Source organism: Cucurbita pepo, unplaced genomic scaffold, assembly GCF_057944985.1.
Source record: "Cucurbita pepo subsp. pepo isolate OVF unplaced genomic scaffold, ASM5794498v1 scafford_58, whole genome shotgun sequence".
NCBI lineage: Eukaryota > Viridiplantae > Streptophyta > Magnoliopsida > Cucurbitales > Cucurbitaceae > Cucurbita > Cucurbita pepo.
In genome coordinates this window covers 60305-78652 of record NW_028257963.1, presented here as the reverse complement: position 1 = coordinate 78652, position 18348 = coordinate 60305, and the positions used below count along the sequence as shown (strand labels likewise).

The following is an 18348-nucleotide window of genomic DNA, read 5'->3' as shown; positions in this document are numbered from 1 at the left end:
AATTGCATTTAACGCATGCGGGGTGGGCATGATCGAGGCGACGGTGGGTGCACGCACGTGCTGGGAACGGCCGGCGGGGCCCGCGCGGACACGTCGGGGAGAAGAAATATAAAAAAGGGGTGCAACACGAGGACTTCCCAAGTGGTCACCCAACTTAGTACTACTCTCGCCCAAGCACGCTTAACTGCGGAGTTCTGATGGGATCCGGTGCATTAGTGCTGGTATGATCGCACCCGACATGCCATGCGCACAAATTGCATTTAACGCATGCGGGGTGGGCATGATCGAGGCGACGGTGGGTGCACGCACGTGCTGGGAACGGCCGGCGGGGCCCGCGCGGACACGTCGGGGAGAAGAAACGCGATGGGCGTGAGCGTGCGAGGTTGCCATTTGTAAAGAAAGGAAGAAAAGAACGGGGAGAAATTGAAGTAACGAGCAAAAGAAATATAAAAAAGGGGTGCAACACGAGGACTTCCCAAGTGGTCACCCAACTTAGTACTACTCTCGCCCAAGCACGCTTAACTGCGGAGTTCTGATGGGATCCGGTGCATTAGTGCTGGTATGATCGCACCCGACATGCCATGCGCACAAATTGCATTTAACGCATGCGGGGTGGGCATGATCGAGGCGACGGTGGGTGCACGCACGTGCTGGGAACGGCCGGCGGGGCCCGCGCGGACACGTCGGGGAGAAGAAATATAAAAAAGGGGTGCAACACGAGGACTTCCCAAGTGGTCACCCAACTTAGTACTACTCTCGCCCAAGCACGCTTAACTGCGGAGTTCTGATGGGATCCGGTGCATTAGTGCTGGTATGATCGCACCCGACATGCCATGCGCACAAATTGCATTTAACGCATGCGGGGTGGGCATGATCGAGGCGACGGTGGGTGCACGCACGTGCTGGGAACGGCCGGCGGGGCCCGCGCGGACACGTCGGGGAGAAGAAACGCGATGGGCGTGAGCGTGCGAGGTTGCCATTTGTAAAGAAAGGAAGAAAAGAACGGGGAGAAATTGAAGTAACGAGCAAAAGAAATATAAAAAAGGGGTGCAACACGAGGACTTCCCAAGTGGTCACCCAACTTAGTACTACTCTCGCCCAAGCACGCTTAACTGCGGAGTTCTGATGGGATCCGGTGCATTAGTGCTGGTATGATCGCACCCGACATGTCATGCGCACAAATTGCATTTAACGCATGCGGGGTGGGCATGATCGAGGCGACGGTGGGTGCACGCACGTGCTGGGAACGGCCGGCGGGGCCCGCGCGGACACGTCGGGGAGAAGAAATATAAAAAAGGGGTGCAACACGAGGACTTCCCAAGTGGTCACCCAACTTAGTACTACTCTCGCCCAAGCACGCTTAACTGCGGAGTTCTGATGGGATCCGGTGCATTAGTGCTGGTATGATCGCACCCGACATGCCATGCGCACAAATTGCATTTAACGCATGCGGGGTGGGCATGATCGAGGCGACGGTGGGTGCACGCACGTGCTGGGAACGGCCGGCGGGGCCCGCGCGGACACGTCGGGGAGAAGAAACGCGATGGGCGTGAGCGTGCGAGGTTGCCATTTGTAAAGAAAGGAAGAAAAGAACGGGGAGAAATTGAAGTAACGAGCAAAAGAAATATAAAAAAGGGGTGCAACACGAGGACTTCCCAAGTGGTCACCCAACTTAGTACTACTCTCGCCCAAGCACGCTTAACTGCGGAGTTCTGATGGGATCCGGTGCATTAGTGCTGGTATGATCGCACCCGACATGCCATGCGCACAAATTGCATTTAACGCATGCGGGGTGGGCATGATCGAGGCGACGGTGGGTGCACGCACGTGCTGGGAACGGCCGGCGGGGCCCGCGCGGACACGTCGGGGAGAAGAAACGCGATGGGCGTGAGCGTGCGAGGTTGCCATTTGTAAAGAAAGGAAGAAAAGAACGGGGAGAAATTGAAGTAACGAGCAAAAGAAATATAAAAAAGGGGTGCAACACGAGGACTTCCCAAGTGGTCACCCAACTTAGTACTACTCTCGCCCAAGCACGCTTAACTGCGGAGTTCTGATGGGATCCGGTGCATTAGTGCTGGTATGATCGCACCCGACATGTCATGCGCACAAATTGCATTTAACGCATGCGGGGTGGGCATGATCGAGGCGACGGTGGGTGCACGCACGTGCTGGGAACGGCCGGCGGGGCCCGCGCGGACACGTCGGGGAGAAGAAATATAAAAAAGGGGTGCAACACGAGGACTTCCCAAGTGGTCACCCAACTTAGTACTACTCTCGCCCAAGCACGCTTAACTGCGGAGTTCTGATGGGATCCGGTGCATTAGTGCTGGTATGATCGCACCCGACATGCCATGCGCACAAATTGCATTTAACGCATGCGGGGTGGGCATGATCGAGGCGACGGTGGGTGCACGCACGTGCTGGGAACGGCCGGCGGGGCCCGCGCGGACACGTCGGGGAGAAGAAACGCGATGGGCGTGAGCGTGCGAGGTTGCCATTTGTAAAGAAAGGAAGAAAAGAACGGGGAGAAATTGAAGTAACGAGCAAAAGAAATATAAAAAAGGGGTGCAACACGAGGACTTCCCAAGTGGTCACCCAACTTAGTACTACTCTCGCCCAAGCACGCTTAACTGCGGAGTTCTGATGGGATCCGGTGCATTAGTGCTGGTATGATCGCACCCGACATGCCATGCGCACAAATTGCATTTAACGCATGCGGGGTGGGCATGATCGAGGCGACGGTGGGTGCACGCACGTGCTGGGAACGGCCGGCGGGGCCCGCGCGGACACGTCGGGGAGAAGAAATATAAAAAAGGGGTGCAACACGAGGACTTCCCAAGTGGTCACCCAACTTAGTACTACTCTCGCCCAAGCACGCTTAACTGCGGAGTTCTGATGGGATCCGGTGCATTAGTGCTGGTATGATCGCACCCGACATGCCATGCGCACAAATTGCATTTAACGCATGCGGGGTGGGCATGATCGAGGCGACGGTGGGTGCACGCACGTGCTGGGAACGGCCGGCGGGGCCCGCGCGGACACGTCGGGGAGAAGAAACGCGATGGGCGTGAGCGTGCGAGGTTGCCATTTGTAAAGAAAGGAAGAAAAGAACGGGGAGAAATTGAAGTAACGAGCAAAAGAAATATAAAAAAGGGGTGCAACACGAGGACTTCCCAAGTGGTCACCCAACTTAGTACTACTCTCGCCCAAGCACGCTTAACTGCGGAGTTCTGATGGGATCCGGTGCATTAGTGCTGGTATGATCGCACCCGACATGTCATGCGCACAAATTGCATTTAACGCATGCGGGGTGGGCATGATCGAGGCGACGGTGGGTGCACGCACGTGCTGGGAACGGCCGGCGGGGCCCGCGCGGACACGTCGGGGAGAAGAAATATAAAAAAGGGGTGCAACACGAGGACTTCCCAAGTGGTCACCCAACTTAGTACTACTCTCGCCCAAGCACGCTTAACTGCGGAGTTCTGATGGGATCCGGTGCATTAGTGCTGGTATGATCGCACCCGACATGCCATGCGCACAAATTGCATTTAACGCATGCGGGGTGGGCATGATCGAGGCGACGGTGGGTGCACGCACGTGCTGGGAACGGCCGGCGGGGCCCGCGCGGACACGTCGGGGAGAAGAAACGCGATGGGCGTGAGCGTGCGAGGTTGCCATTTGTAAAGAAAGGAAGAAAAGAACGGGGAGAAATTGAAGTAACGAGCAAAAGAAATATAAAAAAGGGGTGCAACACGAGGACTTCCCAAGTGGTCACCCAACTTAGTACTACTCTCGCCCAAGCACGCTTAACTGCGGAGTTCTGATGGGATCCGGTGCATTAGTGCTGGTATGATCGCACCCGACATGCCATGCGCACAAATTGCATTTAACGCATGCGGGGTGGGCATGATCGAGGCGACGGTGGGTGCACGCACGTGCTGGGAACGGCCGGCGGGGCCCGCGCGGACACGTCGGGGAGAAGAAATATAAAAAAGGGGTGCAACACGAGGACTTCCCAAGTGGTCACCCAACTTAGTACTACTCTCGCCCAAGCACGCTTAACTGCGGAGTTCTGATGGGATCCGGTGCATTAGTGCTGGTATGATCGCACCCGACATGCCATGCGCACAAATTGCATTTAACGCATGCGGGGTGGGCATGATCGAGGCGACGGTGGGTGCACGCACGTGCTGGGAACGGCCGGCGGGGCCCGCGCGGACACGTCGGGGAGAAGAAACGCGATGGGCGTGAGCGTGCGAGGTTGCCATTTGTAAAGAAAGGAAGAAAAGAACGGGGAGAAATTGAAGTAACGAGCAAAAGAAATATAAAAAAGGGGTGCAACACGAGGACTTCCCAAGTGGTCACCCAACTTAGTACTACTCTCGCCCAAGCACGCTTAACTGCGGAGTTCTGATGGGATCCGGTGCATTAGTGCTGGTATGATCGCACCCGACATGTCATGCGCACAAATTGCATTTAACGCATGCGGGGTGGGCATGATCGAGGCGACGGTGGGTGCACGCACGTGCTGGGAACGGCCGGCGGGGCCCGCGCGGACACGTCGGGGAGAAGAAATATAAAAAAGGGGTGCAACACGAGGACTTCCCAAGTGGTCACCCAACTTAGTACTACTCTCGCCCAAGCACGCTTAACTGCGGAGTTCTGATGGGATCCGGTGCATTAGTGCTGGTATGATCGCACCCGACATGCCATGCGCACAAATTGCATTTAACGCATGCGGGGTGGGCATGATCGAGGCGACGGTGGGTGCACGCACGTGCTGGGAACGGCCGGCGGGGCCCGCGCGGACACGTCGGGGAGAAGAAACGCGATGGGCGTGAGCGTGCGAGGTTGCCATTTGTAAAGAAAGGAAGAAAAGAACGGGGAGAAATTGAAGTAACGAGCAAAAGAAATATAAAAAAGGGGTGCAACACGAGGACTTCCCAAGTGGTCACCCAACTTAGTACTACTCTCGCCCAAGCACGCTTAACTGCGGAGTTCTGATGGGATCCGGTGCATTAGTGCTGGTATGATCGCACCCGACATGCCATGCGCACAAATTGCATTTAACGCATGCAGGGTGGGCATGATCGAGGCGACGGTGGGTGCACGCACGTGCTGGGAACGGCCGGCGGGGCCCGCGCGGACACGTCGGGGAGAAGAAACGCGATGGGCGTGAGCGTGCGAGGTTGCCATTTGTAAAGAAAGGAAGAAAAGAACGGGGAGAAATTGAAGTAACGAGCAAAAGAAATATAAAAAAGGGGTGCAACACGAGGACTTCCCAAGTGGTCACCCAACTTAGTACTACTCTCGCCCAAGCACGCTTAACTGCGGAGTTCTGATGGGATCCGGTGCATTAGTGCTGGTATGATCGCACCCGACATGTCATGCGCACAAATTGCATTTAACGCATGCGGGGTGGGCATGATCGAGGCGACGGTGGGTGCACGCACGTGCTGGGAACGGCCGGCGGGGCCCGCGCGGACACGTCGGGGAGAAGAAATATAAAAAAGGGGTGCAACACGAGGACTTCCCAAGTGGTCACCCAACTTAGTACTACTCTCGCCCAAGCACGCTTAACTGCGGAGTTCTGATGGGATCCGGTGCATTAGTGCTGGTATGATCGCACCCGACATGCCATGCGCACAAATTGCATTTAACGCATGCGGGGTGGGCATGATCGAGGCGACGGTGGGTGCACGCACGTGCTGGGAACGGCCGGCGGGGCCCGCGCGGACACGTCGGGGAGAAGAAACGCGATGGGCGTGAGCGTGCGAGGTTGCCATTTGTAAAGAAAGGAAGAAAAGAACGGGGAGAAATTGAAGTAACGAGCAAAAGAAATATAAAAAAGGGGTGCAACACGAGGACTTCCCAAGTGGTCACCCAACTTAGTACTACTCTCGCCCAAGCACGCTTAACTGCGGAGTTCTGATGGGATCCGGTGCATTAGTGCTGGTATGATCGCACCCGACATGCCATGCGCACAAATTGCATTTAACGCATGCGGGGTGGGCATGATCGAGGCGACGGTGGGTGCACGCACGTGCTGGGAACGGCCGGCGGGGCCCGCGCGGACACGTCGGGGAGAAGAAATATAAAAAAGGGGTGCAACACGAGGACTTCCCAAGTGGTCACCCAACTTAGTACTACTCTCGCCCAAGCACGCTTAACTGCGGAGTTCTGATGGGATCCGGTGCATTAGTGCTGGTATGATCGCACCCGACATGCCATGCGCACAAATTGCATTTAACGCATGCGGGGTGGGCATGATCGAGGCGACGGTGGGTGCACGCACGTGCTGGGAACGGCCGGCGGGGCCCGCGCGGACACGTCGGGGAGAAGAAACGCGATGGGCGTGAGCGTGCGAGGTTGCCATTTGTAAAGAAAGGAAGAAAAGAACGGGGAGAAATTGAAGTAACGAGCAAAAGAAATATAAAAAAGGGGTGCAACACGAGGACTTCCCAAGTGGTCACCCAACTTAGTACTACTCTCGCCCAAGCACGCTTAACTGCGGAGTTCTGATGGGATCCGGTGCATTAGTGCTGGTATGATCGCACCCGACATGCCATGCGCACAAATTGCATTTAACGCATGCGGGGTGGGCATGATCGAGGCGACGGTGGGTGCACGCACGTGCTGGGAACGGCCGGCGGGGCCCGCGCGGACACGTCGGGGAGAAGAAACGCGATGGGCGTGAGCGTGCGAGGTTGCCATTTGTAAAGAAAGGAAGAAAAGAACGGGGAGAAATTGAAGTAACGAGCAAAAGAAATATAAAAAAGGGGTGCAACACGAGGACTTCCCAAGTGGTCACCCAACTTAGTACTACTCTCGCCCAAGCACGCTTAACTGCGGAGTTCTGATGGGATCCGGTGCATTAGTGCTGGTATGATCGCACCCGACATGTCATGCGCACAAATTGCATTTAACGCATGCGGGGTGGGCATGATCGAGGCGACGGTGGGTGCACGCACGTGCTGGGAACGGCCGGCGGGGCCCGCGCGGACACGTCGGGGAGAAGAAATATAAAAAAGGGGTGCAACACGAGGACTTCCCAAGTGGTCACCCAACTTAGTACTACTCTCGCCCAAGCACGCTTAACTGCGGAGTTCTGATGGGATCCGGTGCATTAGTGCTGGTATGATCGCACCCGACATGCCATGCGCACAAATTGCATTTAACGCATGCGGGGTGGGCATGATCGAGGCGACGGTGGGTGCACGCACGTGCTGGGAACGGCCGGCGGGGCCCGCGCGGACACGTCGGGGAGAAGAAACGCGATGGGCGTGAGCGTGCGAGGTTGCCATTTGTAAAGAAAGGAAGAAAAGAACGGGGAGAAATTGAAGTAACGAGCAAAAGAAATATAAAAAAGGGGTGCAACACGAGGACTTCCCAAGTGGTCACCCAACTTAGTACTACTCTCGCCCAAGCACGCTTAACTGCGGAGTTCTGATGGGATCCGGTGCATTAGTGCTGGTATGATCGCACCCGACATGCCATGCGCACAAATTGCATTTAACGCATGCGGGGTGGGCATGATCGAGGCGACGGTGGGTGCACGCACGTGCTGGGAACGGCCGGCGGGGCCCGCGCGGACACGTCGGGGAGAAGAAATATAAAAAAGGGGTGCAACACGAGGACTTCCCAAGTGGTCACCCAACTTAGTACTACTCTCGCCCAAGCACGCTTAACTGCGGAGTTCTGATGGGATCCGGTGCATTAGTGCTGGTATGATCGCACCCGACATGCCATGCGCACAAATTGCATTTAACGCATGCGGGGTGGGCATGATCGAGGCGACGGTGGGTGCACGCACGTGCTGGGAACGGCCGGCGGGGCCCGCGCGGACACGTCGGGGAGAAGAAACGCGATGGGCGTGAGCGTGCGAGGTTGCCATTTGTAAAGAAAGGAAGAAAAGAACGGGGAGAAATTGAAGTAACGAGCAAAAGAAATATAAAAAAGGGGTGCAACACGAGGACTTCCCAAGTGGTCACCCAACTTAGTACTACTCTCGCCCAAGCACGCTTAACTGCGGAGTTCTGATGGGATCCGGTGCATTAGTGCTGGTATGATCGCACCCGACATGTCATGCGCACAAATTGCATTTAACGCATGCGGGGTGGGCATGATCGAGGCGACGGTGGGTGCACGCACGTGCTGGGAACGGCCGGCGGGGCCCGCGCGGACACGTCGGGGAGAAGAAATATAAAAAAGGGGTGCAACACGAGGACTTCCCAAGTGGTCACCCAACTTAGTACTACTCTCGCCCAAGCACGCTTAACTGCGGAGTTCTGATGGGATCCGGTGCATTAGTGCTGGTATGATCGCACCCGATATGCCATGCGCACAAATTGCATTTAACGCATGCGGGGTGGGCATGATCGAGGCGACGGTGGGTGCACGCACGTGCTGGGAACGGCCGGCGGGGCCCGCGCGGACACGTCGGGGAGAAGAAACGCGATGGGCGTGAGCGTGCGAGGTTGCCATTTGTAAAGAAAGGAAGAAAAGAACGGGGAGAAATTGAAGTAACGAGCAAAAGAAATATAAAAAAGGGGTGCAACACGAGGACTTCCCAAGTGGTCACCCAACTTAGTACTACTCTCGCCCAAGCACGCTTAACTGCGGAGTTCTGATGGGATCCGGTGCATTAGTGCTGGTATGATCGCACCCGACATGCCATGCGCACAAATTGCATTTAACGCATGCGGGGTGGGCATGATCGAGGCGACGGTGGGTGCACGCACGTGCTGGGAACGGCCGGCGGGGCCCGCGCGGACACGTCGGGGAGAAGAAATATAAAAAAGGGGTGCAACACGAGGACTTCCCAAGTGGTCACCCAACTTAGTACTACTCTCGCCCAAGCACGCTTAACTGCGGAGTTCTGATGGGATCCGGTGCATTAGTGCTGGTATGATCGCACCCGACATGCCATGCGCACAAATTGCATTTAACGCATGCGGGGTGGGCATGATCGAGGCGACGGTGGGTGCACGCACGTGCTGGGAACGGCCGGCGGGGCCCGCGCGGACACGTCGGGGAGAAGAAACGCGATGGGCGTGAGCGTGCGAGGTTGCCATTTGTAAAGAAAGGAAGAAAAGAACGGGGAGAAATTGAAGTAACGAGCAAAAGAAATATAAAAAAGGGGTGCAACACGAGGACTTCCCAAGTGGTCACCCAACTTAGTACTACTCTCGCCCAAGCACGCTTAACTGCGGAGTTCTGATGGGATCCGGTGCATTAGTGCTGGTATGATCGCACCCGACATGTCATGCGCACAAATTGCATTTAACGCATGCGGGGTGGGCATGATCGAGGCGACGGTGGGTGCACGCACGTGCTGGGAACGGCCGGCGGGGCCCGCGCGGACACGTCGGGGAGAAGAAATATAAAAAAGGGGTGCAACACGAGGACTTCCCAAGTGGTCACCGAACTTAGTACTACTCTCGCCCAAGCACGCTTAACTGCGGAGTTCTGATGGGATCCGGTGCATTAGTGCTGGTATGATCGCACCCGACATGCCATGCGCACAAATTGCATTTAACGCATGCGGGGTGGGCATGATCGAGGCGACGGTGGGTGCACGCACGTGCTGGGAACGGCCGGCGGGGCCCGCGCGGACACGTCGGGGAGAAGAAACGCGATGGGCGTGAGCGTGCGAGGTTGCCATTTGTAAAGAAAGGAAGAAAAGAACGGGGAGAAATTGAAGTAACGAGCAAAAGAAATATAAAAAAGGGGTGCAACACGAGGACTTCCCAAGTGGTCACCCAACTTAGTACTACTCTCGCCCAAGCACGCTTAACTGCGGAGTTCTGATGGGATCCGGTGCATTAGTGCTGGTATGATCGCACCCGACATGCCATGCGCACAAATTGCATTTAACGCATGCGGGGTGGGCATGATCGAGGCGACGGTGGGTGCACGCACGTGCTGGGAACGGCCGGCGGGGCCCGCGCGGACACGTCGGGGAGAAGAAATATAAAAAAGGGGTGCAACACGAGGACTTCCCAAGTGGTCACCCAACTTAGTACTACTCTCGCCCAAGCACGCTTAACTGCGGAGTTCTGATGGGATCCGGTGCATTAGTGCTGGTATGATCGCACCCGACATGCCATGCGCACAAATTGCATTTAACGCATGCGGGGTGGGCATGATCGAGGCGACGGTGGGTGCACGCACGTGCTGGGAACGGCCGGCGGGGCCCGCGCGGACACGTCGGGGAGAAGAAACGCGATGGGCGTGAGCGTGCGAGGTTGCCATTTGTAAAGAAAGGAAGAAAAGAACGGGGAGAAATTGAAGTAACGAGCAAAAGAAATATAAAAAAGGGGTGCAACACGAGGACTTCCCAAGTGGTCACCCAACTTAGTACTACTCTCGCCCAAGCACGCTTAACTGCGGAGTTCTGATGGGATCCGGTGCATTAGTGCTGGTATGATCGCACCCGACATGTCATGCGCACAAATTGCATTTAACGCATGCGGGGTGGGCATGATCGAGGCGACGGTGGGTGCACGCACGTGCTGGGAACGGCCGGCGGGGCCCGCGCGGACACGTCGGGGAGAAGAAATATAAAAAAGGGGTGCAACACGAGGACTTCCCAAGTGGTCACCCAACTTAGTACTACTCTCGCCCAAGCACGCTTCACTGCGGAGTTCTGATGGGATCCGGTGCATTAGTGCTGGTATGATCGCACCCGACATGCCATGCGCACAAATTGCATTTAACGCATGCGGGGTGGGCATGATCGAGGCGACGGTGGGTGCACGCACGTGCTGGGAACGGCCGGCGGGGCCCGCGCGGACACGTCGGGGAGAAGAAACGCGATGGGCGTGAGCGTGCGAGGTTGCCATTTGTAAAGAAAGGAAGAAAAGAACGGGGAGAAATTGAAGTAACGAGCAAAAGAAATATAAAAAAGGGGTGCAACACGAGGACTTCCCAAGTGGTCACCCAACTTAGTACTACTCTCGCCCAAGCACGCTTAACTGCGGAGTTCTGATGGGATCCGGTGCATTAGTGCTGGTATGATCGCACCCGACATGCCATGCGCACAAATTGCATTTAACGCATGCGGGGTGGGCATGATCGAGGCGACGGTGGGTGCACGCACGTGCTGGGAACGGCCGGCGGGGCCCGCGCGGACACGTCGGGGAGAAGAAACGCGATGGGCGTGAGCGTGCGAGGTTGCCATTTGTAAAGAAAGGAAGAAAAGAACGGGGAGAAATTGAAGTAACGAGCAAAAGAAATATAAAAAAGGGGTGCAACACGAGGACTTCCCAAGTGGTCACCCAACTTAGTACTACTCTCGCCCAAGCACGCTTAACTGCGGAGTTCTGATGGGATCCGGTGCATTAGTGCTGGTATGATCGCACCCGACATGTCATGCGCACAAATTGCATTTAACGCATGCGGGGTGGGCATGATCGAGGCGACGGTGGGTGCACGCACGTGCTGGGAACGGCCGGCGGGGCCCGCGCGGACACGTCGGGGAGAAGAAATATAAAAAAGGGGTGCAACACGAGGACTTCCCAAGTGGTCACCCAACTTAGTACTACTCTCGCCCAAGCACGCTTAACTGCGGAGTTCTGATGGGATCCGGTGCATTAGTGCTGGTATGATCGCACCCGACATGCCATGCGCACAAATTGCATTTAACGCATGCGGGGTGGGCATGATCGAGGCGACGGTGGGTGCACGCACGTGCTGGGAACGGCCGGCGGGGCCCGCGCGGACACGTCGGGGAGAAGAAACGCGATGGGCGTGAGCGTGCGAGGTTGCCATTTGTAAAGAAAGGAAGAAAAGAACGGGGAGAAATTGAAGTAACGAGCAAAAGAAATATAAAAAAGGGGTGCAACACGAGGACTTCCCAAGTGGTCACCCAACTTAGTACTACTCTCGCCCAAGCACGCTTAACTGCGGAGTTCTGATGGGATCCGGTGCATTAGTGCTGGTATGATCGCACCCGACATGCCATGCGCACAAATTGCATTTAACGCATGCGGGGTGGGCATGATCGAGGCGACGGTGGGTGCACGCACGTGCTGGGAACGGCCGGCGGGGCCCGCGCGGACACGTCGGGGAGAAGAAATATAAAAAAGGGGTGCAACACGAGGACTTCCCAAGTGGTCACCCAACTTAGTACTACTCTCGCCCAAGCACGCTTAACTGCGGAGTTCTGATGGGATCCGGTGCATTAGTGCTGGTATGATCGCACCCGACATGCCATGCGCACAAATTGCATTTAACGCATGCGGGGTGGGCATGATCGAGGCGACGGTGGGTGCACGCACGTGCTGGGAACGGCCGGCGGGGCCCGCGCGGACACGTCGGGGAGAAGAAACGCGATGGGCGTGAGCGTGCGAGGTTGCCATTTGTAAAGAAAGGAAGAAAAGAACGGGGAGAAATTGAAGTAACGAGCAAAAGAAATATAAAAAAGGGGTGCAACACGAGGACTTCCCAAGTGGTCACCCAACTTAGTACTACTCTCGCCCAAGCACGCTTAACTGCGGAGTTCTGATGGGATCCGGTGCATTAGTGCTGGTATGATCGCACCCGACATGTCATGCGCACAAATTGCATTTAACGCATGCGGGGTGGGCATGATCGAGGCGACGGTGGGTGCACGCACGTGCTGGGAACGGCCGGCGGGGCCCGCGCGGACACGTCGGGGAGAAGAAATATAAAAAAGGGGTGCAACACGAGGACTTCCCAAGTGGTCACCCAACTTAGTACTACTCTCGCCCAAGCACGCTTAACTGCGGAGTTCTGATGGGATCCGGTGCATTAGTGCTGGTATGATCGCACCCGACATGCCATGCGCACAAATTGCATTTAACGCATGCGGGGTGGGCATGATCGAGGCGACGGTGGGTGCACGCACGTGCTGGGAACGGCCGGCGGGGCCCGCGCGGACACGTCGGGGAGAAGAAACGCGATGGGCGTGAGCGTGCGAGGTTGCCATTTGTAAAGAAAGGAAGAAAAGAACGGGGAGAAATTGAAGTAACGAGCAAAAGAAATATAAAAAAGGGGTGCAACACGAGGACTTCCCAAGTGGTCACCCAACTTAGTACTACTCTCGCCCAAGCACGCTTAACTGCGGAGTTCTGATGGGATCCGGTGCATTAGTGCTGGTATGATCGCACCCGACATGCCATGCGCACAAATTGCATTTAACGCATGCGGGGTGGGCATGATCGAGGCGACGGTGGGTGCACGCACGTGCTGGGAACGGCCGGCGGGGCCCGCGCGGACACGTCGGGGAGAAGAAACGCGATGGGCGTGAGCGTGCGAGGTTGCCATTTGTAAAGAAAGGAAGAAAAGAACGGGGAGAAATTGAAGTAACGAGCAAAAGAAATATAAAAAAGGGGTGCAACACGAGGACTTCCCAAGTGGTCACCCAACTTAGTACTACTCTCGCCCAAGCACGCTTAACTGCGGAGTTCTGATGGGATCCGGTGCATTAGTGCTGGTATGATCGCACCCGACATGTCATGCGCACAAATTGCATTTAACGCATGCGGGGTGGGCATGATCGAGGCGACGGTGGGTGCACGCACGTGCTGGGAACGGCCGGCGGGGCCCGCGCGGACACGTCGGGGAGAAGAAATATAAAAAAGGGGTGCAACACGAGGACTTCCCAAGTGGTCACCCAACTTAGTACTACTCTCGCCCAAGCACGCTTAACTGCGGAGTTCTGATGGGATCCGGTGCATTAGTGCTGGTATGATCGCACCCGACATGCCATGCGCACAAATTGCATTTAACGCATGCGGGGTGGGCATGATCGAGGCGACGGTGGGTGCACGCACGTGCTGGGAACGGCCGGCGGGGCCCGCGCGGACACGTCGGGGAGAAGAAACGCGATGGGCGTGAGCGTGCGAGGTTGCCATTTGTAAAGAAAGGAAGAAAAGAACGGGGAGAAATTGAAGTAACGAGCAAAAGAAATATAAAAAAGGGGTGCAACACGAGGACTTCCCAAGTGGTCACCCAACTTAGTACTACTCTCGCCCAAGCACGCTTAACTGCGGAGTTCTGATGGGATCCGGTGCATTAGTGCTGGTATGATCGCACCCGACATGCCATGCGCACAAATTGCATTTAACGCATGCGGGGTGGGCATGATCGAGGCGACGGTGGGTGCACGCACGTGCTGGGAACGGCCGGCGGGGCCCGCGCGGACACGTCGGGGAGAAGAAATATAAAAAAGGGGTGCAACACGAGGACTTCCCAAGTGGTCACCCAACTTAGTACTACTCTCGCCCAAGCACGCTTAACTGCGGAGTTCTGATGGGATCCGGTGCATTAGTGCTGGTATGATCGCACCCGACATGCCATGCGCACAAATTGCATTTAACGCATGCGGGGTGGGCATGATCGAGGCGACGGTGGGTGCACGCACGTGCTGGGAACGGCCGGCGGGGCCCGCGCGGACACGTCGGGGAGAAGAAACGCGATGGGCGTGAGCGTGCGAGGTTGCCATTTGTAAAGAAAGGAAGAAAAGAACGGGGAGAAATTGAAGTAACGAGCAAAAGAAATATAAAAAAGGGGTGCAACACGAGGACTTCCCAAGTGGTCACCCAACTTAGTACTACTCTCGCCCAAGCACGCTTAACTGCGGAGTTCTGATGGGATCCGGTGCATTAGTGCTGGTATGATCGCACCCGACATGCCATGCGCACAAATTGCATTTAACGCATGCGGGGTGGGCATGATCGAGGCGACGGTGGGTGCACGCACGTGCTGGGAACGGCCGGCGGGGCCCGCGCGGACACGTCGGGGAGAAGAAACGCGATGGGCGTGAGCGTGCGAGGTTGCCATTTGTAAAGAAAGGAAGAAAAGAACGGGGAGAAATTGAAGTAACGAGCAAAAGAAATATAAAAAAGGGGTGCAACACGAGGACTTCCCAAGTGGTCACCCAACTTAGTACTACTCTCGCCCAAGCACGCTTAACTGCGGAGTTCTGATGGGATCCGGTGCATTAGTGCTGGTATGATCGCACCCGACATGTCATGCGCACAAATTGCATTTAACGCATGCGGGGTGGGCATGATCGAGGCGACGGTGGGTGCACGCACGTGCTGGGAACGGCCGGCGGGGCCCGCGCGGACACGTCGGGGAGAAGAAATATAAAAAAGGGGTGCAACACGAGGACTTCCCAAGTGGTCACCCAACTTAGTACTACTCTCGCCCAAGCACGCTTAACTGCGGAGTTCTGATGGGATCCGGTGCATTAGTGCTGGTATGATCGCACCCGACATGCCATGCGCACAAATTGCATTTAACGCATGCGGGGTGGGCATGATCGAGGCGACGGTGGGTGCACGCACGTGCTGGGAACGGCCGGCGGGGCCCGCGCGGACACGTCGGGGAGAAGAAACGCGATGGGCGTGAGCGTGCGAGGTTGCCATTTGTAAAGAAAGGAAGAAAAGAACGGGGAGAAATTGAAGTAACGAGCAAAAGAAATATAAAAAAGGGGTGCAACACGAGGACTTCCCAAGTGGTCACCCAACTTAGTACTACTCTCGCCCAAGCACGCTTAACTGCGGAGTTCTGATGGGATCCGGTGCATTAGTGCTGGTATGATCGCACCCGACATGCCATGCGCACAAATTGCATTTAACGCATGCGGGGTGGGCATGATCGAGGCGACGGTGGGTGCACGCACGTGCTGGGAACGGCCGGCGGGGCCCGCGCGGACACGTCGGGGAGAAGAAATATAAAAAAGGGGTGCAACACGAGGACTTCCCAAGTGGTCACCCAACTTAGTACTACTCTCGCCCAAGCACGCTTAACTGCGGAGTTCTGATGGGATCCGGTGCATTAGTGCTGGTATGATCGCACCCGACATGCCATGCGCACAAATTGCATTTAACGCATGCGGGGTGGGCATGATCGAGGCGACGGTGGGTGCACGCACGTGCTGGGAACGGCCGGCGGGGCCCGCGCGGACACGTCGGGGAGAAGAAACGCGATGGGCGTGAGCGTGCGAGGTTGCCATTTGTAAAGAAAGGAAGAAAAGAACGGGGAGAAATTGAAGTAACGAGCAAAAGAAATATAAAAAAGGGGTGCAACACGAGGACTTCCCAAGTGGTCACCCAACTTAGTACTACTCTCGCCCAAGCACGCTTAACTGCGGAGTTCTGATGGGATCCGGTGCATTAGTGCTGGTATGATCGCACCCGACATGTCATGCGCACAAATTGCATTTAACGCATGCGGGGTGGGCATGATCGAGGCGACGGTGGGTGCACGCACGTGCTGGGAACGGCCGGCGGGGCCCGCGCGGACACGTCGGGGAGAAGAAATATAAAAAAGGGGTGCAACACGAGGACTTCCCAAGTGGTCACCCAACTTAGTACTACTCTCGCCCAAGCACGCTTAACTGCGGAGTTCTGATGGGATCCGGTGCATTAGTGCTGGTATGATCGCACCCGACATGCCATGCGCACAAATTGCATTTAACGCATGCGGGGTGGGCATGATCGAGGCGACGGTGGGTGCACGCACGTGCTGGGAACGGCCGGCGGGGCCCGCGCGGACACGTCGGGGAGAAGAAACGCGATGGGCGTGAGCGTGCGAGGTTGCCATTTGTAAAGAAAGGAAGAAAAGAACGGGGAGAAATTGAAGTAACGAGCAAAAGAAATATAAAAAAGGGGTGCAACACGAGGACTTCCCAAGTGGTCACCCAACTTAGTACTACTCTCGCCCAAGCACGCTTAACTGCGGAGTTCTGATGGGATCCGGTGCATTAGTGCTGGTATGATCGCACCCGACATGCCATGCGCACAAATTGCATTTAACGCATGCGGGGTGGGCATGATCGAGGCGACGGTGGGTGCACGCACGTGCTGGGAACGGCCGGCGGGGCCCGCGCGGACACGTCGGGGAGAAGAAATATAAAAAAGGGGTGCAACACGAGGACTTCCCAAGTGGTCACCCAACTTAGTACTACTCTCGCCCAAGCACGCTTAACTGCGGAGTTCTGATGGGATCCGGTGCATTAGTGCTGGTATGATCGCACCCGACATGCCATGCGCACAAATTGCATTTAACGCATGCGGGGTGGGCATGATCGAGGCGACGGTGGGTGCACGCACGTGCTGGGAACGGCCGGCGGGGCCCGCGCGGACACGTCGGGGAGAAGAAACGCGATGGGCGTGAGCGTGCGAGGTTGCCATTTGTAAAGAAAGGAAGAAAAGAACGGGGAGAAATTGAAGTAACGAGCAAAAGAAATATAAAAAAGGGGTGCAACACGAGGACTTCCCAAGTGGTCACCCAACTTAGTACTACTCTCGCCCAAGCACGCTTAACTGCGGAGTTCTGATGGGATCCGGTGCATTAGTGCTGGTATGATCGCACCCGACATGCCATGCGCACAAATTGCATTTAACGCATGCGGGGTGGGCATGATCGAGGCGACGGTGGGTGCACGCACGTGCTGGGAACGGCCGGCGGGGCCCGCGCGGACACGTCGGGGAGAAGAAATATAAAAAAGGGGTGCAACACGAGGACTTCCCAAGTGGTCACCCAACTTAGTACTACTCTCGCCCAAGCACGCTTAACTGCGGAGTTCTGATGGGATCCGGTGCATTAGTGCTGGTATGATCGCACCCGACATGCCATGCGCACAAATTGCATTTAACGCATGCGGGGTGGGCATGATCGAGGCGACGGTGGGTGCACGCACGTGCTGGGAACGGCCGGCGGGGCCCGCGCGGACACGTCGGGGAGAAGAAACGCGATGGGCGTGAGCGTGCGAGGTTGCCATTTGTAAAGAAAGGAAGAAAAGAACGGGGAGAAATTGAAGTAACGAGCAAAAGAAATATAAAAAAGGGGTGCAACACGAGGACTTCCCAAGTGGTCACCCAACTTAGTACTACTCTCGCCCAAGCACGCTTAACTGCGGAGTTCTGATGGGATCCGGTGCATTAGTGCTGGTATGATCGCACCCGACATGTCATGCGCACAAATTGCATTTAACGCATGCGGGGTGGGCATGATCGAGGCGACGGTGGGTGCACGCACGTGCTGGGAACGGCCGGCGGGGCCCGCGCGGACACGTCGGGGAGAAGAAATATAAAAAAGGGGTGCAACACGAGGACTTCCCAAGTGGTCACCCAACTTAGTACTACTCTCGCCCAAGCACGCTTAACTGCGGAGTTCTGATGGGATCCGGTGCATTAGTGCTGGTATGATCGCACCCGACATGCCATGCGCACAAATTGCATTTAACGCATGCGGGGTGGGCATGATCGAGGCGACGGTGGGTGCACGCACGTGCTGGGAACGGCCGGCGGGGCCCGCGCGGACACGTCGGGGAGAAGAAACGCGATGGGCGTGAGCGTGCGAGGTTGCCAT

At 56.5% G+C, this 18348-nt stretch overlaps 61 non-coding genes across 61 annotated transcripts; all 61 read right to left on the bottom strand.

Annotated features, from left to right (window-relative positions):
* Window positions 1-116: 116 nt before the first annotated feature.
* On the bottom strand, window positions 117-235 carry LOC147783520 (5S ribosomal RNA). The gene has a single exon (XR_015417429.1). It is a non-coding gene; the product is annotated as a 5S ribosomal RNA (ribosomal RNA).
* A 219-nt stretch (window positions 236-454) lies between these two features.
* Window positions 455-573, bottom strand: LOC147783519 (5S ribosomal RNA). The gene has a single exon (XR_015417428.1). It is a non-coding gene; the product is annotated as a 5S ribosomal RNA (ribosomal RNA).
* A 133-nt stretch (window positions 574-706) lies between these two features.
* Window positions 707-825, bottom strand: LOC147783518 (5S ribosomal RNA). The gene has a single exon (XR_015417427.1). It is a non-coding gene; the product is annotated as a 5S ribosomal RNA (ribosomal RNA).
* Window positions 826-1044: 219 nt separating this feature from the next.
* LOC147783517 (5S ribosomal RNA) lies at window positions 1045-1163 on the bottom strand. The gene has a single exon (XR_015417426.1). It is a non-coding gene; the product is annotated as a 5S ribosomal RNA (ribosomal RNA).
* A 133-nt stretch (window positions 1164-1296) lies between these two features.
* LOC147783516 (5S ribosomal RNA) lies at window positions 1297-1415 on the bottom strand. Its single transcript, XR_015417425.1, has one exon. It is a non-coding gene; the product is annotated as a 5S ribosomal RNA (ribosomal RNA).
* A 219-nt stretch (window positions 1416-1634) lies between these two features.
* On the bottom strand, window positions 1635-1753 carry LOC147783515 (5S ribosomal RNA). The gene has a single exon (XR_015417423.1). It is a non-coding gene; the product is annotated as a 5S ribosomal RNA (ribosomal RNA).
* Window positions 1754-1972: 219 nt separating this feature from the next.
* LOC147783514 (5S ribosomal RNA) lies at window positions 1973-2091 on the bottom strand. The gene has a single exon (XR_015417422.1). It is a non-coding gene; the product is annotated as a 5S ribosomal RNA (ribosomal RNA).
* Window positions 2092-2224: 133 nt separating this feature from the next.
* On the bottom strand, window positions 2225-2343 carry LOC147783513 (5S ribosomal RNA). The gene has a single exon (XR_015417421.1). It is a non-coding gene; the product is annotated as a 5S ribosomal RNA (ribosomal RNA).
* Window positions 2344-2562: 219 nt separating this feature from the next.
* LOC147783512 (5S ribosomal RNA) lies at window positions 2563-2681 on the bottom strand. Its single transcript, XR_015417420.1, has one exon. It is a non-coding gene; the product is annotated as a 5S ribosomal RNA (ribosomal RNA).
* A 133-nt stretch (window positions 2682-2814) lies between these two features.
* LOC147783511 (5S ribosomal RNA) lies at window positions 2815-2933 on the bottom strand. Its single transcript, XR_015417419.1, has one exon. It is a non-coding gene; the product is annotated as a 5S ribosomal RNA (ribosomal RNA).
* Window positions 2934-3152: 219 nt separating this feature from the next.
* LOC147783510 (5S ribosomal RNA) lies at window positions 3153-3271 on the bottom strand. Its single transcript, XR_015417417.1, has one exon. It is a non-coding gene; the product is annotated as a 5S ribosomal RNA (ribosomal RNA).
* A 133-nt stretch (window positions 3272-3404) lies between these two features.
* LOC147783509 (5S ribosomal RNA) lies at window positions 3405-3523 on the bottom strand. The gene has a single exon (XR_015417416.1). It is a non-coding gene; the product is annotated as a 5S ribosomal RNA (ribosomal RNA).
* Window positions 3524-3742: 219 nt separating this feature from the next.
* On the bottom strand, window positions 3743-3861 carry LOC147783508 (5S ribosomal RNA). The gene has a single exon (XR_015417415.1). It is a non-coding gene; the product is annotated as a 5S ribosomal RNA (ribosomal RNA).
* Window positions 3862-3994: 133 nt separating this feature from the next.
* LOC147783507 (5S ribosomal RNA) lies at window positions 3995-4113 on the bottom strand. Its single transcript, XR_015417414.1, has one exon. It is a non-coding gene; the product is annotated as a 5S ribosomal RNA (ribosomal RNA).
* A 219-nt stretch (window positions 4114-4332) lies between these two features.
* On the bottom strand, window positions 4333-4451 carry LOC147783506 (5S ribosomal RNA). Its single transcript, XR_015417413.1, has one exon. It is a non-coding gene; the product is annotated as a 5S ribosomal RNA (ribosomal RNA).
* Window positions 4452-4584: 133 nt separating this feature from the next.
* On the bottom strand, window positions 4585-4703 carry LOC147783505 (5S ribosomal RNA). The gene has a single exon (XR_015417412.1). It is a non-coding gene; the product is annotated as a 5S ribosomal RNA (ribosomal RNA).
* Window positions 4704-4922: 219 nt separating this feature from the next.
* On the bottom strand, window positions 4923-5041 carry LOC147783504 (5S ribosomal RNA). Its single transcript, XR_015417411.1, has one exon. It is a non-coding gene; the product is annotated as a 5S ribosomal RNA (ribosomal RNA).
* Window positions 5042-5260: 219 nt separating this feature from the next.
* On the bottom strand, window positions 5261-5379 carry LOC147783503 (5S ribosomal RNA). The gene has a single exon (XR_015417410.1). It is a non-coding gene; the product is annotated as a 5S ribosomal RNA (ribosomal RNA).
* Window positions 5380-5512: 133 nt separating this feature from the next.
* On the bottom strand, window positions 5513-5631 carry LOC147783502 (5S ribosomal RNA). Its single transcript, XR_015417409.1, has one exon. It is a non-coding gene; the product is annotated as a 5S ribosomal RNA (ribosomal RNA).
* Window positions 5632-5850: 219 nt separating this feature from the next.
* On the bottom strand, window positions 5851-5969 carry LOC147783501 (5S ribosomal RNA). Its single transcript, XR_015417408.1, has one exon. It is a non-coding gene; the product is annotated as a 5S ribosomal RNA (ribosomal RNA).
* A 133-nt stretch (window positions 5970-6102) lies between these two features.
* LOC147783500 (5S ribosomal RNA) lies at window positions 6103-6221 on the bottom strand. The gene has a single exon (XR_015417406.1). It is a non-coding gene; the product is annotated as a 5S ribosomal RNA (ribosomal RNA).
* Window positions 6222-6440: 219 nt separating this feature from the next.
* Window positions 6441-6559, bottom strand: LOC147783499 (5S ribosomal RNA). Its single transcript, XR_015417405.1, has one exon. It is a non-coding gene; the product is annotated as a 5S ribosomal RNA (ribosomal RNA).
* A 219-nt stretch (window positions 6560-6778) lies between these two features.
* On the bottom strand, window positions 6779-6897 carry LOC147783498 (5S ribosomal RNA). The gene has a single exon (XR_015417404.1). It is a non-coding gene; the product is annotated as a 5S ribosomal RNA (ribosomal RNA).
* Window positions 6898-7030: 133 nt separating this feature from the next.
* Window positions 7031-7149, bottom strand: LOC147783497 (5S ribosomal RNA). The gene has a single exon (XR_015417403.1). It is a non-coding gene; the product is annotated as a 5S ribosomal RNA (ribosomal RNA).
* Window positions 7150-7368: 219 nt separating this feature from the next.
* Window positions 7369-7487, bottom strand: LOC147783496 (5S ribosomal RNA). The gene has a single exon (XR_015417402.1). It is a non-coding gene; the product is annotated as a 5S ribosomal RNA (ribosomal RNA).
* A 133-nt stretch (window positions 7488-7620) lies between these two features.
* Window positions 7621-7739, bottom strand: LOC147783495 (5S ribosomal RNA). Its single transcript, XR_015417401.1, has one exon. It is a non-coding gene; the product is annotated as a 5S ribosomal RNA (ribosomal RNA).
* A 219-nt stretch (window positions 7740-7958) lies between these two features.
* Window positions 7959-8077, bottom strand: LOC147783494 (5S ribosomal RNA). The gene has a single exon (XR_015417400.1). It is a non-coding gene; the product is annotated as a 5S ribosomal RNA (ribosomal RNA).
* Window positions 8078-8210: 133 nt separating this feature from the next.
* LOC147783493 (5S ribosomal RNA) lies at window positions 8211-8329 on the bottom strand. The gene has a single exon (XR_015417399.1). It is a non-coding gene; the product is annotated as a 5S ribosomal RNA (ribosomal RNA).
* A 219-nt stretch (window positions 8330-8548) lies between these two features.
* Window positions 8549-8667, bottom strand: LOC147783492 (5S ribosomal RNA). The gene has a single exon (XR_015417398.1). It is a non-coding gene; the product is annotated as a 5S ribosomal RNA (ribosomal RNA).
* A 133-nt stretch (window positions 8668-8800) lies between these two features.
* LOC147783491 (5S ribosomal RNA) lies at window positions 8801-8919 on the bottom strand. Its single transcript, XR_015417397.1, has one exon. It is a non-coding gene; the product is annotated as a 5S ribosomal RNA (ribosomal RNA).
* Window positions 8920-9138: 219 nt separating this feature from the next.
* Window positions 9139-9257, bottom strand: LOC147783490 (5S ribosomal RNA). The gene has a single exon (XR_015417395.1). It is a non-coding gene; the product is annotated as a 5S ribosomal RNA (ribosomal RNA).
* Window positions 9258-9390: 133 nt separating this feature from the next.
* On the bottom strand, window positions 9391-9509 carry LOC147783489 (5S ribosomal RNA). The gene has a single exon (XR_015417571.1). It is a non-coding gene; the product is annotated as a 5S ribosomal RNA (ribosomal RNA).
* A 219-nt stretch (window positions 9510-9728) lies between these two features.
* LOC147783488 (5S ribosomal RNA) lies at window positions 9729-9847 on the bottom strand. The gene has a single exon (XR_015417394.1). It is a non-coding gene; the product is annotated as a 5S ribosomal RNA (ribosomal RNA).
* A 133-nt stretch (window positions 9848-9980) lies between these two features.
* LOC147783487 (5S ribosomal RNA) lies at window positions 9981-10099 on the bottom strand. The gene has a single exon (XR_015417393.1). It is a non-coding gene; the product is annotated as a 5S ribosomal RNA (ribosomal RNA).
* Window positions 10100-10318: 219 nt separating this feature from the next.
* Window positions 10319-10437, bottom strand: LOC147783486 (5S ribosomal RNA). Its single transcript, XR_015417392.1, has one exon. It is a non-coding gene; the product is annotated as a 5S ribosomal RNA (ribosomal RNA).
* A 133-nt stretch (window positions 10438-10570) lies between these two features.
* LOC147783485 (5S ribosomal RNA) lies at window positions 10571-10689 on the bottom strand. Its single transcript, XR_015417558.1, has one exon. It is a non-coding gene; the product is annotated as a 5S ribosomal RNA (ribosomal RNA).
* Window positions 10690-10908: 219 nt separating this feature from the next.
* On the bottom strand, window positions 10909-11027 carry LOC147783484 (5S ribosomal RNA). Its single transcript, XR_015417391.1, has one exon. It is a non-coding gene; the product is annotated as a 5S ribosomal RNA (ribosomal RNA).
* A 219-nt stretch (window positions 11028-11246) lies between these two features.
* Window positions 11247-11365, bottom strand: LOC147783483 (5S ribosomal RNA). The gene has a single exon (XR_015417390.1). It is a non-coding gene; the product is annotated as a 5S ribosomal RNA (ribosomal RNA).
* A 133-nt stretch (window positions 11366-11498) lies between these two features.
* On the bottom strand, window positions 11499-11617 carry LOC147783482 (5S ribosomal RNA). The gene has a single exon (XR_015417389.1). It is a non-coding gene; the product is annotated as a 5S ribosomal RNA (ribosomal RNA).
* Window positions 11618-11836: 219 nt separating this feature from the next.
* LOC147783481 (5S ribosomal RNA) lies at window positions 11837-11955 on the bottom strand. Its single transcript, XR_015417388.1, has one exon. It is a non-coding gene; the product is annotated as a 5S ribosomal RNA (ribosomal RNA).
* A 133-nt stretch (window positions 11956-12088) lies between these two features.
* LOC147783480 (5S ribosomal RNA) lies at window positions 12089-12207 on the bottom strand. The gene has a single exon (XR_015417387.1). It is a non-coding gene; the product is annotated as a 5S ribosomal RNA (ribosomal RNA).
* Window positions 12208-12426: 219 nt separating this feature from the next.
* LOC147783479 (5S ribosomal RNA) lies at window positions 12427-12545 on the bottom strand. Its single transcript, XR_015417386.1, has one exon. It is a non-coding gene; the product is annotated as a 5S ribosomal RNA (ribosomal RNA).
* Window positions 12546-12678: 133 nt separating this feature from the next.
* Window positions 12679-12797, bottom strand: LOC147783478 (5S ribosomal RNA). The gene has a single exon (XR_015417384.1). It is a non-coding gene; the product is annotated as a 5S ribosomal RNA (ribosomal RNA).
* Window positions 12798-13016: 219 nt separating this feature from the next.
* LOC147783477 (5S ribosomal RNA) lies at window positions 13017-13135 on the bottom strand. The gene has a single exon (XR_015417383.1). It is a non-coding gene; the product is annotated as a 5S ribosomal RNA (ribosomal RNA).
* Window positions 13136-13354: 219 nt separating this feature from the next.
* Window positions 13355-13473, bottom strand: LOC147783476 (5S ribosomal RNA). Its single transcript, XR_015417382.1, has one exon. It is a non-coding gene; the product is annotated as a 5S ribosomal RNA (ribosomal RNA).
* Window positions 13474-13606: 133 nt separating this feature from the next.
* Window positions 13607-13725, bottom strand: LOC147783475 (5S ribosomal RNA). Its single transcript, XR_015417381.1, has one exon. It is a non-coding gene; the product is annotated as a 5S ribosomal RNA (ribosomal RNA).
* A 219-nt stretch (window positions 13726-13944) lies between these two features.
* On the bottom strand, window positions 13945-14063 carry LOC147783474 (5S ribosomal RNA). Its single transcript, XR_015417380.1, has one exon. It is a non-coding gene; the product is annotated as a 5S ribosomal RNA (ribosomal RNA).
* Window positions 14064-14196: 133 nt separating this feature from the next.
* LOC147783473 (5S ribosomal RNA) lies at window positions 14197-14315 on the bottom strand. The gene has a single exon (XR_015417379.1). It is a non-coding gene; the product is annotated as a 5S ribosomal RNA (ribosomal RNA).
* Window positions 14316-14534: 219 nt separating this feature from the next.
* On the bottom strand, window positions 14535-14653 carry LOC147783472 (5S ribosomal RNA). Its single transcript, XR_015417378.1, has one exon. It is a non-coding gene; the product is annotated as a 5S ribosomal RNA (ribosomal RNA).
* A 219-nt stretch (window positions 14654-14872) lies between these two features.
* On the bottom strand, window positions 14873-14991 carry LOC147783471 (5S ribosomal RNA). Its single transcript, XR_015417377.1, has one exon. It is a non-coding gene; the product is annotated as a 5S ribosomal RNA (ribosomal RNA).
* A 133-nt stretch (window positions 14992-15124) lies between these two features.
* Window positions 15125-15243, bottom strand: LOC147783470 (5S ribosomal RNA). Its single transcript, XR_015417376.1, has one exon. It is a non-coding gene; the product is annotated as a 5S ribosomal RNA (ribosomal RNA).
* Window positions 15244-15462: 219 nt separating this feature from the next.
* On the bottom strand, window positions 15463-15581 carry LOC147783469 (5S ribosomal RNA). Its single transcript, XR_015417375.1, has one exon. It is a non-coding gene; the product is annotated as a 5S ribosomal RNA (ribosomal RNA).
* Window positions 15582-15714: 133 nt separating this feature from the next.
* LOC147783468 (5S ribosomal RNA) lies at window positions 15715-15833 on the bottom strand. Its single transcript, XR_015417373.1, has one exon. It is a non-coding gene; the product is annotated as a 5S ribosomal RNA (ribosomal RNA).
* Window positions 15834-16052: 219 nt separating this feature from the next.
* LOC147783467 (5S ribosomal RNA) lies at window positions 16053-16171 on the bottom strand. The gene has a single exon (XR_015417372.1). It is a non-coding gene; the product is annotated as a 5S ribosomal RNA (ribosomal RNA).
* Window positions 16172-16304: 133 nt separating this feature from the next.
* On the bottom strand, window positions 16305-16423 carry LOC147783466 (5S ribosomal RNA). The gene has a single exon (XR_015417371.1). It is a non-coding gene; the product is annotated as a 5S ribosomal RNA (ribosomal RNA).
* Window positions 16424-16642: 219 nt separating this feature from the next.
* On the bottom strand, window positions 16643-16761 carry LOC147783465 (5S ribosomal RNA). Its single transcript, XR_015417370.1, has one exon. It is a non-coding gene; the product is annotated as a 5S ribosomal RNA (ribosomal RNA).
* A 133-nt stretch (window positions 16762-16894) lies between these two features.
* Window positions 16895-17013, bottom strand: LOC147783464 (5S ribosomal RNA). Its single transcript, XR_015417369.1, has one exon. It is a non-coding gene; the product is annotated as a 5S ribosomal RNA (ribosomal RNA).
* Window positions 17014-17232: 219 nt separating this feature from the next.
* LOC147783463 (5S ribosomal RNA) lies at window positions 17233-17351 on the bottom strand. The gene has a single exon (XR_015417368.1). It is a non-coding gene; the product is annotated as a 5S ribosomal RNA (ribosomal RNA).
* A 133-nt stretch (window positions 17352-17484) lies between these two features.
* LOC147783462 (5S ribosomal RNA) lies at window positions 17485-17603 on the bottom strand. The gene has a single exon (XR_015417367.1). It is a non-coding gene; the product is annotated as a 5S ribosomal RNA (ribosomal RNA).
* Window positions 17604-17822: 219 nt separating this feature from the next.
* Window positions 17823-17941, bottom strand: LOC147783461 (5S ribosomal RNA). Its single transcript, XR_015417366.1, has one exon. It is a non-coding gene; the product is annotated as a 5S ribosomal RNA (ribosomal RNA).
* A 133-nt stretch (window positions 17942-18074) lies between these two features.
* Window positions 18075-18193, bottom strand: LOC147783460 (5S ribosomal RNA). The gene has a single exon (XR_015417365.1). It is a non-coding gene; the product is annotated as a 5S ribosomal RNA (ribosomal RNA).
* Between the last annotated feature and the right edge of the window lie 155 nt (window positions 18194-18348).